Source organism: Oryctolagus cuniculus, chromosome 4 (genome assembly GCF_964237555.1).
Source record: "Oryctolagus cuniculus chromosome 4, mOryCun1.1, whole genome shotgun sequence".
NCBI lineage: Eukaryota > Metazoa > Chordata > Mammalia > Lagomorpha > Leporidae > Oryctolagus > Oryctolagus cuniculus.
In genome coordinates, this window is record NC_091435.1 from 133,927,887 (window position 1) to 133,943,042 (window position 15,156).

Consider the following 15,156-nt stretch of genomic DNA (forward strand, 5'->3'; position numbering starts at 1 on the left):
TCAGTCTACCATGATACTTTCTCTCTTGTGAGAAATCTTTTACCATTACCAGTCCTTTTACTTCCTCTTCTGTTAACTGTGCTACTGTATTCTCTAACTTCCAAGCTAAGGCACAAGCTCCTTCACTCTATGGATCATTGTTAAACTCTTCACAGTGTCTAGAGCAACGATTGGTAATTACTTCAGTTATCAATTTATTGACAAACCCTTCCACATGGTCTATAGGAATCCCTTTATTTATAACTGGCAGCTAAAATGAGTACAAAACAGTGACTAATGATCCTGGTTTAAAGATATGTCACATTTTGCATTTGAAACAATTCCTAGATAGGAAATGATTTTCCGTAACACATTTAATTAAAGTGAATTGATAAAAGATACGCTTCTAAGTATAACAGCATCTCAAATTTCTCAGACTATGATCTTGGGTTTCAGCGTCTTCATTTGTGAAATGGAGCTAATGATATCTACCTTACAAGGAAGGTTGATTTAAGAACTAAATGAGGTGCCAGTGCTGTGACATAGAGGGTAAAACCACCACCTGAGGCTCAGGCATCCTACATGGGTGCCTGATTGCCTCCTGGCTGTTCCACTACTGATCCAGCTCTCTACTGATGTGCCTTGGAAAGCTGTGGAAGATGGTCCAAGTGCTTGGGCACCTGCACCCATGTGTGGGGGACATACATGAAGCTTCTGGTTCTTGGCTTCGGACCAGCCGAACCCCAGCCATTGCAGCCAGTTGGGGAGTAAACTAGTAGATGAAAGATCAATCTCTCTCTCTCTCTCTGTAACTCTGTCTTTCAAATAAATAAATAAATCTTTAAAAAAAGAATTAAATGATATAATGCCCAGGGTTAGCATTGTGATACAGTGGGCTATGCTGCCACTGAGATGTTGGCATACTATAAAAGTACCCATATAAGCTGCTTTGCTTCCAATCCAGCTCTCTGCTATTGTGCCTGGAAAAGCAACAGAAGACAGCCCAAGTGCTTGGACTTCTGCCATCTATGCAGACACCCAGATGGAATTCTGGCCCCTGGCTTTCTCTCTTTCTCTTTTTTTTTTAAAGATTTATTTTATTTATTTGAAAGAATTACAGAGAGAGGTAGAAACAGAGAGAGAGGTCCTCCATCCACTGGTTCACTTCCCAGATGGCCGCAATGGCCAGAGCTGCACTGATCCGAAGCCAGGAGCCAGAAGCTGCCTCTGCGTCTCCCACATGGGTGCAGGAGCCCAAGAACTTGGGTCATCTTCCACTGCTTTCCCAGGCCATACCAGAGAGCTGGATAGGAAGAGGAGCAGCCAGGACTAGAACCAGCACCCATATGAGATGCCGGCACTTCAGGCCAGGAAGATAACCAGCTGTGCCACAGCACCAGCCCCTACTTTCTCTTGGCCCAGCCCCTACCATTGTAGCCATTTAGGGAGTGGGAAATCTCTGTGTGAGAGTGCATGTGTGTGTGTGTGTGTGTGTGTGTGTGTTTTATGTATAACTGCCTTTCAAGCAAATAAGTAAATCTTTAAAAATGATATGATACCTAATAATGTTCTGTTTAAAAAATGATATAATACCTAATAGCATGGGACTATAAAAACCTTAATAAATTAGAGTGGCAATATAGATATAGTTACAGAAGAAAATACTATTGTTGATTTCACTATCAGAAGGTGTGGGGAGCAACTCAGACTAGACTAAGTTACTCGAATTAAGACTTATTCTATGCATCTGCTCTCCCACAATATGGCGCTGGGAGAGGAGGAAACAGCTTCTACACAGCTGCCTCCAGTTCAACCAATAAACAGCAGGACCTGCTCCTGATTGGAGGAGAGCAGCGTACTCAGCGTGTGGGTAGCAGAGTTGGGATTGGTGGAAGAGGACTATAAAGGAGGAGAGAGACAACATGCACCAGGAACACCTGAGGAACATCTGAGCAGCCCCATAGAGAGCCGGCCGGTGGTGTGCCGCTCCCCCGCGGAAGTGGGGAAAGTGGCAGGGGGAACCGCCCTTCCACGGAGGTGGAGGGACGGCAGCCAACCCGGGAAGAACCAGCAGCAAACCCGGGGAGGGCCGAGCAGACGAAAGAACAGCACAGGGTCCTGTGTCGTTCCTCCGTGAAGAGGGGGAGCAACAAGAAGGTACTCTATTGTCGTTGTATCCATCTTGCAAAGAAATTATTCTCCATAGATTGAAGACATATTGGTTATTTAACTTTTTTTAAATAAATGGGCTGTAGAATGTGCACATTAAGAGTTCAAGCCCAGGAATCAAATGCACCTGGGTAAATTCTCAGTTCTGCAACTCACTATGTCTGTAACTGAGCACGTTGCTGAATCTCACTTTACATCAGCTTATTCATCTGTGAATTGAAATCAATAACAATCTCTCTCACTGTTACTATTATTAATATTATTGGGATACAATTAACAGTTAATGTGTGCTTTACATACTTAGGATGAGTTTAGGTAAAGAACTTTTTCCATGGTTTATCTATATATAGAAAAAGAGAATGCAGAATTTCATAAAATCCTTAGAAGTAATCTAACTTGGCTCTTCATCAACACCAAAATGCTTGTTAAATACCTCCCGTCAATTATTCCTCAGACTTCCATGGAAGCAAAGGATCACCTTGTTCTGACTTTATGCAGCTTAAGTTGCTTATTCCTAAAACCAATTTTACATCTAGGAATCTGACATTTTGGCTCTAAACCTACCATTTGGAGAGAATAGAGAAATGTAAAATTCCTTTTTTTAATTTGTTAAATTAAATTAATAAAAATTAATATATAAGCCCAGAACCTACTATTTTTCTTTTCTTCCAGGGGCCCTTCATTGCTCTGATGCCTAGAATATTTTCATCACCAGATTGATTCTACATGTATCTTAATGACTACATTATAATTGTACGTATTTATGGGAGTGTGATATCAATATCTTAGTGGGAACCAAGAGTGAACAGAGTAATATCAGCATTTAGGATATAGCTGGATTAACTTCCTGGTTCTAGGAACTTAATTCCATTTCTTTTTTTAAAGATTTATTTATTTACTCAAAAGTCAGAGTTACATAGAGAGAGAGGGAGAAGCAGAAAGAGAGAGGTCTTCCATCCGCTGGTCCACTCCTCAGATGACCTCAATGGCCAGAGCTGCGCCAATCCAAGGCCAGGACCCAGGAGCTTCTCCCAGGTCTCCCACACGGGTGCAGGGCCCCAAGGAGCTGGGCCATCTTCCACTACTTTCCCAGGCCATAGCAGAGAGCTGGATGAGAAGTCGAGCAGCCCAGACCTGAACCAGCACCCATACAGGATGCCGGCTCTGCAGGCGGTGGCCTTACCTGCTATGCCACAGCACCAGCTTCACTTAATTCCATTTAATGCAGTCCAAATATTGAGTAAATTGTGAATTAAATTGTGTTATTGTCTACTAACTGTTATTTTCCTTGGTGTCAAATTAAAGATTGTGAAATTTATGTTTATAACGTATAATTACTTTATTCAATTTAAATTTTCTACTTATATTACATAAAACAAAAAATTTTATTTGTTATAGTCTATAAAGTACATGTAATAACAGAAACTTACTCTACAAAACAAATGGATCAACAAAACAAAACTATAAGCTATTGATGTCAATAATACTTTAAAGTACAGTAAAAATTAATATGGATAAATATTTTTTAAAACTAATATAATATGATCTTTTATTTAAATTATATCTGTTTTGAAAAGATAAGTGATTTCAATTGATTTATTTATATTTTCAGTTTTATGTAACAGTCTTCAGGTATACAGTTGATTTTTTATTTTAATTTTTTAAATTCTTAATGACTACATAATAATTGTACATATTTATGGGATAGAGTGTGATATCAATATTTATATGTAAAATATAATTAGATCAGGGTGATTAAAATATTTAATACTTCAAATGTTTATTTTTTGTGTTGAGAACAAATTCCTTTCTACTAGCTATTTTAAAATATACAATTAATTGTTGACAAAAATAATAATAATTATTGTCAACAATTACACTATTGTGAACAACAGAACTTTAGAAGTTATTTCTCCTATACAACTGCACCTCTGTCTCATTTTTTTAAATTTATTTTTTAAGGAAAACAAATTTCATAAGTACAACTTTAGGAATATAGTTATTCCTCCCACCATACCTGCCCTCCCACCCACACTCCCACCCCCCTCCTCCTTCCTCTCACCTTGTCATTAAGATTCATTTTCTTTTTTTTGTTGTTTTTACTTATTTTTTGACAGGCAGAGTGGACAGAGAGAGAGAGAGACAGAGAGAAAGGTCTTCCTTTTGCCGTTGGTTCACCCTTCAATGGCCGCCGCGGCTGGCACGCTGCAGCCAGCACACCGCTCTGATCCGATGGCAGGAGCCAGGTGCTTCTCCTAGTCTCCCATGGGGTGCAGGGCCCAAGTACTTGGGCCATCCTCCACTGCACTCCCTGGCCACAGCAGAGAGCTGGCCTGGAAGAGGGGTAACCGGGACAGAATCCGGCGCCCCGACCTGGACTAGAACCCAGTGTGCCGGTGCCGCAAGGCAGAGGATTAGCCTAGTGAGCCACGGCGCCAGCCAGATTCATTTTCAAGTAACTTTGTACACAGAAGACCAACTCTATACTAAGTAAAAATTTCAACAATTTGCACACACACACGCACACACGCACACAAAACTGTTTGCAAACTAGGTTTACAGTTAACTCTCATAACACAACGCATTGAGGACAGAGAGCTTCCGTGGGGAGTTAGTGCAGGTGACCCCTGTTGTTAATTTAACAATTAACATTCCTATGTATGATGTCAGGGACCACCTGAGGCTCTAGACATGAACTGCCTGGGCTATGGAAGTCTTTGAGTCCACAAACTCTCTGTCAGTATTTGGACAAAGCCATAAGCCAAGTGCAAGTTCTCTCTTCCCTTCAGAGAAAAGTTCTGTCTCATCTTGAGTCCCCACCACCACCAACCCCTATCCTTCCCAGCCTCTGGTAACCACTTTTTTTTTTTTAAGATTTTATTTGTTTTACTTGAAAGTCAGAGTTACACAGAGAGAGAAGGAGAGGCAGAGAGAGGGAGAGTGCTTCCATCCACTGGTTCACTCTCCAGATGGCCACAATGGCTGGAGCTGCTCTGATCCGAAGCCAGGAACCAGGAGCTTCTTCGAGGTCTATCAATGTGGGTGCAGGGGCCCAAGGACTTGGGCCATCTTCCACTGCTTTCCCAGGCCATAGCAGAGAGATGGCTAGGCAGAGGAGCAGCCGGGACTAGAACCAGGCCAGGGCGTTAACCCGTTGTGTCACAGCACGGGCCCCCACTATTTTTTTAAAAGATTTATTTATTTTTATTAATTTGAAATATTTACACAAAGAGAGAGAGAGGGAGACAGAGAGAGAGAGAGAAAAAAGAGAGACAAGAGAGAGATCTTTCATCTGCTGATTCACTCCCTGAAATGGCTGCTACAGCCATAGGTGGGCCAGACCAAAGCCTCCTCTGGGTCTCCCACATGGGTGCAGGGGCCTAAGGACTTGGGCAATCTTCCGCTACTTTCCCAGGTGCATTAGCAGGGAGCTGAATTGGAAGTGAAGCAGCTGGGACTCAAACCAGCATCCATAGGGGATCCCAGTTCTACAGGTGGAGACTTAGCCCTTTGTGACCCAATGTCAACCCCATAACCACTGTTTTGTTCTCTTCTATGAGATCAACTTTTTAAGCTTTCACAAACAAGTGAGAATATGAGTTATTTATCTTGCACAAAAGATAAAGTGTTTTTTTAGGATAAAGTTAAATAGCATGACAATTTAAAATAAAATTGAGAAGACGAATCAGTTTTCTATGTTGACCTGATAGGAAAATGTTGGTCCAACTAGCATAAGTAGAAACATGCAAATCAACTTTATCAGACATATAAAGGGGAGATTTTTAACCAAAACAGTTTATTGGTCCATCATGATGATAGACCCTTCCTCAATTGCTTTTGGATCACTAAATGTTTAATGTTTACTTGGCATAAAATATGAAATTATGTGTAACTGAATAAAATTCAATTGAAAGCAACTAAAAGTTTAATTAAACCTCAAATAAAGTGTTTTTAAACATTTAAAATACAGTAAAAGGAACCTGGGTTGTAGCATAGAGGGTCAAGCCATCTCCTGCAACACCAGATTCCATATGGGCACTTATTCAAGTCCCAGCTGCTCAGCTTCTGATCCCTCTCCCTGCTAATGGCCTAGGAAAGCAGAGACCAGGAAGAAGCTCCCGACTGTTGGCTTGGGCCTGGCCCAGCCTTGGCTATTGTGACTATTTGGGGAGTGAACCAGAGATTGAAGATCTCTCTCTCGCGCTCTGTCTTTCTCTCTCTTTCTCCCCTGCCCCATAACTCTGCCTTTCAAAATAAATAAATAATCTTTAAAAAAACATAAAATGCAGTATAAATAGTAAATAAGATTAAAGACTTTTAAGTAGAAAGGATAACACAAAAACGTAGAGAAGAAAGTTAAGGAGAAGAAAGTTTAATGCTCATCTTAAGTCTTACTTTTCAGGTCAGCAGTTTTGGAATAATTCAAAGATGCCTTTTGTCTTGTGGCCAGTTTGACCTATCCTGTTCCAGAATAATCAGTGCTCACTGAGAAAGTTCAAAGTCCTGAGGAATGCAAAGAGTGGCAGTGTTGAGATGTGTATAGTAAAGAACAATGCCTTTAAATCCCCAAATAATTATGCTTAGATTAACAATGCTTTGGAAACTATATCTTGTTTTCTATATGCTGTCACAAATACTTTGTAGAAGGTTGATACAGAAAGGCCAGAAATGCCAGTTCATAAGTAACACAATGTAGATCCAAACACCAAAAAATAAATATGGAATGTTAATTTCCTAGTTTTATCTAGAACTGATTGTTTTTGCTAAGTTCTATTACTCTCATTTGAAAACAGGACATTACACTGTAACATATGTTGAGCACTAAGACATCACTTAATCTCATCTTGTATATAGTTTGATGGTACTCACTATTATCATATCCAAAAAGAAATTCCCTGAGTCAAGAAAACATGATATAACTGAGTATTGTAGGCATTCTTTGTGTTTAAGTATCCAATCTGTGCTTCACTAAAAAGGAATTCAAAAGACATAGTGCCACATTATCTAGCAAGCTTCAGAACAAAACACTGTAGCCCAATTTAAACAACCAAATACCGTTTTGAATATCATAACTTTTTCATATTGCATCTCATTTTATTTATTATTAACAAGATAGCCTCATTAAGATTACTTACCAAAATAAATTTAGAATCCTCATATTATATTATTTTCTTCTTGGCAACCAGAATATACAGTTGCAGAATTCAGAAGTTTTGTGTATTTCCTCATTCATTTAGATGATCCAAGCATGTTAAAAGATGCAGATTGTTTCTGTCTCCTACAGAACAGGAACAGTCATGTGGTTTCGTTACTCACAGAGAATGCTTTGGTAAGTAGATACTTTCTCATCTGTGCCTTCCTTCTCTTGAAAGCTGAGATTTAATACTCTTAGATGACTTTGTACTGGAAAACAAGGGAAAAAGCGAGGCAGAAAGCTGGTCTGCTAACATTTAGTAGATCAACAGAAGATTTTGAGGTCAGAATCAGAAATTTCTGCTAAAATTTTGTCTCATAGGAATATTTTGTCTTATAATTTAATAGATTGATTAGACGGCTTGAAAATCTAGTCAATGCGAATTAAAAATAAGAATGGGGGCCGGTGCCGTGGCTCAAAAGGCTAATCCTCCACCTTGCGGCGCCAGCACACCAGGTTCTAGTCCAGGTCGGGGAGCCGGATTCTGTCCCGGTTGCCCCTCTTCCAGGCCAGCTCTCTGCTGCGGCCCAGGAGTGCAGTGGAAGATGGCCCAAGTGCTTGGGCCCCGCACCCCATGGGAGACCAGGATAAGTACCTGGCTCCTGCCATCGGATCAGCGCAGTGCGCCGGCTGCAGCGTGCCGGCCATGGCGGTCATTGGAGGGTGAACCAACGGCAAAAGGAAGACCTTTCTCTCTCTCTCTCTCACTATCTACTCTGCCTGTCAAATAAAAGAGTGGGGGCCGGCGCTGTGGTGCAAAGGGTTAAAGCCCTGGCCTGAAGCGCTGGCATCCCATATGGGCGCTGGTTCTAGTCCTGGCTGCTCCTCTTCCTATCCAGCTCTCTGCTATGGCCTGGGAAAGCAGTAGAAGATGGCCCAAGTCCTTGGGCCCCTACACCTGTGTGGGAGACCTGGAAGAAGCAGCTGGCTCCTGGCTTCAGATCGGCACAGCTCCAGTCATTGTAGCCGTCTGGGGAGTGAACCAGCAGATGGAAGACCTCCCTCTCTGTCTCTACCTCTCTCTCTAATTCTTTCAAATAAATAAAATAAATCTTTAAAAAAATAAAATAAAAATGATATACTACTAATTTTTCAGGTCATATTTTAAAGACTTATTTATTTATCTGAAAGTCTGAGTTACAGAGAGAGAGGAGAGACTTAGAGATCTTCCAATCACTGGTTCACTCCCCAAATGGCCACAAGGTCTGGGGCTGGGCCAGGCCAAAGCCAGGAGCCAGGAGCTTCTTCTGGGTCTACCAGATGGATGCAAGGGCCCAAGGACTTGGGTCGTCTGCTGCTGCTTTCATAGGCACATCAGCAGGTAGCTGGATTGGAGGTGGAGCAGCCAGGACTGGGATACTGATTCTACAGATGGCTGTGCCACAGCACTACCCTTAAGGTCATTTTTGATTCTTATTCCATATATTGAAAATTTTTAAATAGTTACTAAATTTATGATTTTTCATTGAGTTGTGATGTGAGATTAAAAAAAAGTACCCACTCTCATTTTGCATTTCTAGGATTTACTTATAATTCTTTACCTTTGACTTTAAATATTTTAATTTTATGTGATTACATGAAGCACTCATATCACTTACATTTCCCTATTTCTTCTTTTCAAGTCCTTATTTGTATGAAGTGTGTCATTTATATATATACCTAAAGTTTAAAAAACCTGAAGGCTTTTGACATTTAATAGAAAAATTTAACCTAGTTACACTTATTGAGCTTATCTGTTCAGATATTTTCAAAGGGAAATTTCTGATCTATAGCAGACTATACTGTAACAATACCCTATAACGATTTGAAAGTTACTCCTATTTCTATTCTTTTCAGTTTTGGTAACAAAATATTAGACAATTATTTTGATGAATAGATTTTTCAAGGTGTTAACTGGTTAAGACATGCTTTTCTACACACTTTTTTCATTTCTATCTATTCCTTAGCTTAATTTACCATAACAGATAAGATAATAAAGGACTAGAGTCAGGTACAAAAAATGTGTTTATGAGTATCAATTTTTTAAAACTAATGTTTATTCATTTTTACTACTAAATCAAATGAGTGTAACATAATAAAACCCAAAACATGAAAGCCAATACAAGGGCACTCAAAATTCCACTAAGAATACAATGTATTTAAAAAAGGAATACTTAGTAAAAGCAGAAATGCTTCCCTTTATGCTTTTTTACAGATTATTAAAATTACCAAGTCAAGTTGAGGTACCCAATAAATATTCATATCATTATGACTTGGTTTTGATTGTCATTCTCATGAGGCTGTACACAACTATTGAGCTGTTATGTGACTCAGTTTTTTTCATTGATGAAACCGTATGCCCCTTCTGCTGTCAGTGATGTGTAATCAATTTTTGCAGCTTTATTTGTACAGTCTGCAGCACAAAAGCAAACTGAGATTTGCATAAATAATTGTAACATCTAACTTTTGGTTGGTGTGAAGCCATACATCCGTAATAAAAGTAAGATGCTGCAGTAGGAAAAAAGATCATCATTTCCACAGTGTAGTTTTTTGATGGACAAAACCTATGAAAGTCAAATGAGATAAGAACAAGTGTCCCTGTTAATTAGTGTTCAAGCATTCTAATAGAACCCTTACATTTCAACATCTTTAGAGAGAAAGTCATTATACAAGTAAATGCAGAAAGAAAACACTCATGTGAAGAATTTTCATAAAAGTGATATTTTTCCCTGGAGGTGGTGCTGGAACAGGAATAGAGAATTCTTTCTGGTCCGACATCAGGCAGTTAATCCCCCCACCTTCCCATCAAAAATGACCACGTCCTAACCATGTCCTGCGTGAATATGTGCACTTTGTAGATGTCACTGAGTTGAGGAAGCTGAGATAGGGGATTAATCTAGAATATGTGGATGGGCCTGGTACATTCACGAAGGTCCTTACAGGTCAAAGAGGCAGGAAGGAGGGCAGAATCAGAAAAGGAACTGTGCCCACAGAAGCGGAGGTCATAGTGATGAAACTGATGACCTTTGAGATAGGAGGGAGCCTATCTATTCCTGAAACAGGAAAGCTGGAAAAAGCAAACCAAACCAAATCAAAGCAAAACACAGATCTCTCCTAGCATCTCCGAAAGGAACAGAACCTTGATGACTCCTCATCTTAGCCCAGTGAGACTCATTTCAGACTTCTTTGCAAAATTGTAAGATAGTGACTTTGTGTTGTCTGTGGTCATTTGTTACAGCAACAACAGAAACTAATACAAGCCTCCAGAAGTGAGAATTTCTGAGTGAAAGGAAAAGTCATTTCAGCAGGGAAAATTAGCAAATGAGAACTAGATAATTAAATAAACTATCCAGGTAGCTTTGTTGATTAGAGGTAGAATCAAAGTTCGAATGCATATCTTTTTTAAAAGGAAGCAATGAAGGAAGGCGGGGTGGAAGGGAGAGAGGGTGGAAAGGAATGAATGGAGGAATGGAGGGAAGGAGGAAGAGGCAGAGAAGGAAAGGAGGAGGGAGTGAGGGCATAAAGGACAGAAAAGGAGAAAGCATTAATAAAACCTCTAATGGAGGCGTGTGTTGGGTCACAGTGGTTAAGTTGCCCTTTACAATGCAGGCATTCCATATAGGCTCCACTTCTGATCCAGCTTCCTACTAATGCACCTTGGAAACAGCATCCAGATGATGACTCCCACACCCGTGTGGGAAACCTGGATGGAGTTCCAGTCTTTGGCTTTGGCCAGCCCTGGCTGTTGTGGCCATTTGGCAAGTGAACCAGTAGATGGAAGATCTCTCTGTCTCTGCCTCTCACTCTGTAACTCTGACTTTCAAATAAATAAATAAATCTTTAAAAAAATTTTATTCAAATGAAATCTAAAGTGATAATTCTCCTAAAAAATGAAAAAAAGCCAAGTTGTTCTAAAAAAAAAAGAGCACCTGGCAAAAATCTTTGATGCACCTGAATGAGAACTCTGAAGAATGGAATTTAATGCTAAAACATGCTATGACTTCTATTTTGCCACAATCAACTTAGTTGTTCTGCAAATTCTCTGTCATAAAAATTATGTATGTATTGACAAATAATTTTGAAAACTAAGGAAAAAATTAAATAATGTGCAAAAAATATCCTTTACTACCCCACTTTAACCCTCTAGACTTAAGCACTTTAATGTGTAGTGAATCCACATAAAATGCTTTTCTGTTTTCTTATTTTATGAATATTTATACATTCTGCCTTGAAAGATAAGGCTGTTAGGTTTATCTTCTCTTAGTAATGCTTGTTGTGTTAATATTAATACTCTGTTATCTATTCTAAAAGTTTATATTGATTACATAACATAAGCAGTAAGTAAAGTTTGAATAATATAATAAACTACTTCTCATTATATATTTTTAGGTGTATCTCTTATTCATGTACCACATAGGATAGGAAAATGAGTCATACTACACGATCAGAGGTAGTCACCTATTAGCTCTCTACCTCATTCTTTCTTCTACCCTTACTTTTCATGCTTCCCTGGGTGAATATTTATACACCACTGTTTCTATCAAATGTTTTATTTCTACCTTCAGTTATATTTGATTCTGAAAGTACTCACTCTCTCAGTGCTTAGTATATACTGAGCCCTAAAGCAGTTTCAGTGCTTTGTTAATTCCAGCAAATAAAAACACAATAAAAACTGGCCTTGCTCTTAAGTATTCTGTAGTACAATATGGGGAGGAGCAAGAGTCCATACTCAATGATGGATTCCCCAAGAAATCTACTGCAACGATCTGGAGGCAGGATAATGGAAATAACCTAGGGAAATGTTGAGACTTTAAGATTTCAAGACATTCTGTTAAACTCAGTGGTTTACCACATTGAATTTTCAAAACTTAATGGTTTCATTTGGGTATCATTCTTCTGAATTTGATGAAACTGTGGGTTAGAGAGTTTAAGTCACTTATCAAAGGTGTAAGAAGTAGGACTGAAATTTAGAGGTAGACAATTAGATTTCAGATACTGCAAACCAAACCACCATCGTGGGACAAAAATCAGGGCTGAGTCTGAAGCTCAGCATTACAATTTATAATAGATAGCACACTGGGCATGACAAAATAGAGCTGAAAGGGAATTGCTAATCATCAAGTATAATCCCCTCATTGAATTAATATTTTAGAATAATGACTTTTATTTTATTTTACAAAAGGAATTATGCTTTTTTAAAACAATTGAAGCAATACTACAAAGCTCAGACAAAACTAATACAGCATGCCAAATCCCCCCAGCCAGTGCTAGCAGTCAATACTGAGTAAATATTCGTCCATACTCCTCTTCATGAGCATGTTTAAAACATAGGAAAGAGTGTAGGAATCTATGGTCCAGCATTAAATTGTCAGAATTTCAATCCAGACTCTATCTTTTAACAGCTGTATGGCATTAGATATGTAATTTACACTTTCTAGTCTAAGCCTCAGTTTTCTCACCTATAAACTGGTAGTGACAGGGCCTACATTATAGGGTTATTTTAAGGATTGATTTATGGCAACCCTTTAATTGGAGAACTCCATAAACGTGAGCTTCAACTCACAGAAAGGGGAGACTATCCTCAACAAAATCACATAACCCTTATTCACAATGCAATAAAAATTTCCCAATGACAAACACTCTTTCCATACATTCAATTTCAAAATTGAATGGACTTGATGAATTAAATTAGGATTTCAAACAGGGAAATTTCTTCTGTGTTCTATCTCTCCTATGTCTTTGGGGTGTTCTGTAAAATACTCTCTATCTCCTTTGTATCTCCAATTGTTTTTCTCTCCCTTAGATTCTCCCAGTTTGAACACAAATGTGTTTATGGTTTCCTTAAGCTGCAACCACAACAAATATTCCTTTGATTCCTGTCTTCTTGAGAGACTTTCCTATGCACCTCCTACCCTTTTGCCAAAATTCTTGGGGTTGGGACCAATATTGCAGCACATAAATTCTCATCTGTCAGTTGCTTGTCCATGTGGACCTCTTGCTCACAATTTTCACAGAGCTTTATTTTGTGGTCCTCTTTCTGATCTTTGCACCATGTATCAGTATGCAAGAATGAATTAAAGTTGTTTCAACAAGTAACAAATGCTCAGTAAGTAGAACCAAGTCACCTTCAATAGTTTAGTGAATACAAATCAGCATCCTCTCCTTCTCCTGAACCCTCTTCACAGACATCACTAACAATTTACTAACTGTCACGCTTAGGAGCCCCTTTCACACCCTCACCCCTCAACCTCTCTCCAGCACATTTGACACTGCCAAGCCTTTCCCCATTTCTGCTTCCTACTGCCATTGCTCTATCCTGCCTTTATCAGCTCTTGCCTGGGACACTGTAATAACTAGTTCCCCTCCAATCTGTCTTCCCCACCACCTCCAGTTTTCTTTCTACAACCCACATCTGTTAAACTCTAACAGGATTTAATGGGCTACTAAAATAGAGAAGACATTATTCTAACAGCAAATTCTCACAATGTGATAGTGAAAGAACAAAGAAGGGTGAAAAATGTGTAAATAGTAACATTTTAATACCTATAACTATGTATAATGTGTGCATAGTATTATATAGTCCCTTATGTGTGCATTGTAAATAAGAAAAAAAGATACTAAAACAACATGATGTTCTCTGGTGGGACCATACTGAATGCTTATTTTCTAAATGAGTATTTATTACTGTTGCAATTTAGAATCAAACGTGATGTGTAGTAGATTTGAAAGCATTTAATTTTGTCTGAAGCAAAAGGAAATGTCCAAGAAAGCTGAAGAACTAAAATGTCTCCCCCATTAGGATTTAAAGGACAAAGGAACAAGTTTATTTTAGCTAGAAGGAGAAGCATGAGAAAGTCCCACTGATGTGTGAACGCATGTTACATATTCAATATACAGAGAATATTCTACAGGCTAGAGAATACAGTGGGTTTCCATTACGATGCCTTCCTCTATATTGCTTGTTTACATCATGATTTCATATTTATCTTTCAAGGTGTTTTCTGAAGAGTCCCATTCTCTGGACAGCCTTCTGTGACCAACGCTGGATGTTTAACCACTCTCATCTCTAGTCCTAGCCCTAGGCCGTGCCTCCCCATCACTGCCTGACTACATCCCAGAAATACATTCCCTGAAACTACTTTCCTGCCCCCACAATCAACTTGTATGAATCACCACTTGTATGAATCACAACTTGTATGAATCGTTTCTCAGTAGTAACAAGGAAAGTGACAGACTCAAGAAAAGTACAAGTAATCTAATTTTTAAATTTTCTAGTAATTTCCACAGAATTTTATCTTGTGGACTTCTTTCTGGTTTTTGTACCATAAGTTGGTGTATGAGAACAGTTTCAGGTGTTTTGACAAGTAACAAATACATAGCGAGTATCTAGCACAATTGCTACTTTTCCATCCAGTGTCACCTTTCTAGTAGACATTATATTAATTTTAATGTGACTGAGAGATTAGGTGAAATGGAAGAAAGACTGAGAGATTAGGTGAAATGAGAGTATAGAACTCAGATTCTAGTCCTGGGATTGCTGACTAGCTAGCTGTATGATTTTGGGAAAATTCTAGAACCTCTTTTGTCTTCAATTCCTTCATTCTTAAATTGAAGTCTTCATTTGAGCTCATTTAAAAAATCCTTCCTTACTCTAAAACTCAAGATCTATAAAAGAAATCAGATGTACATTTACTTTAACTCATATCTCATTTTGCCCATTTGTAAACTGACCTTTAATGTCTTTTCCAACATTGACTTTGCTTTTTAACATTTGAATAACTATGACAGGTGATATAAAGTAAATGTGAATTCTGCTGAGTATCAATATGAAGCCA

At 38.8% G+C, this 15,156-nt stretch overlaps 1 long non-coding RNA gene across 14 annotated transcripts in view; it reads right to left on the reverse strand.

Annotated features, from left to right (window-relative positions):
- Positions 1 to 15,156, reverse strand: part of LOC103350411 (collagen, type I, alpha 1b) — a 335,748-nt gene that overhangs the window by 69,434 nt on the left and 251,158 nt on the right. For 6 of the 14 annotated variants that reach the window (XR_011388163.1, XR_011388167.1, XR_011388162.1 and 3 more), the window contains 2 exons: positions 7,284 to 7,426; positions 6,544 to 6,651 (listed from right to left, as the gene is read on the reverse strand). This is a non-coding gene — a long non-coding RNA (collagen, type I, alpha 1b). Of the gene's footprint in view, positions 1 to 6,543; positions 6,652 to 7,283; positions 7,552 to 15,156 lie in introns of all 14 variants that reach the window. The other 8 variants (XR_011388172.1, XR_011388170.1, XR_011388169.1 and 5 more) reach the window with 3 other exon arrangements.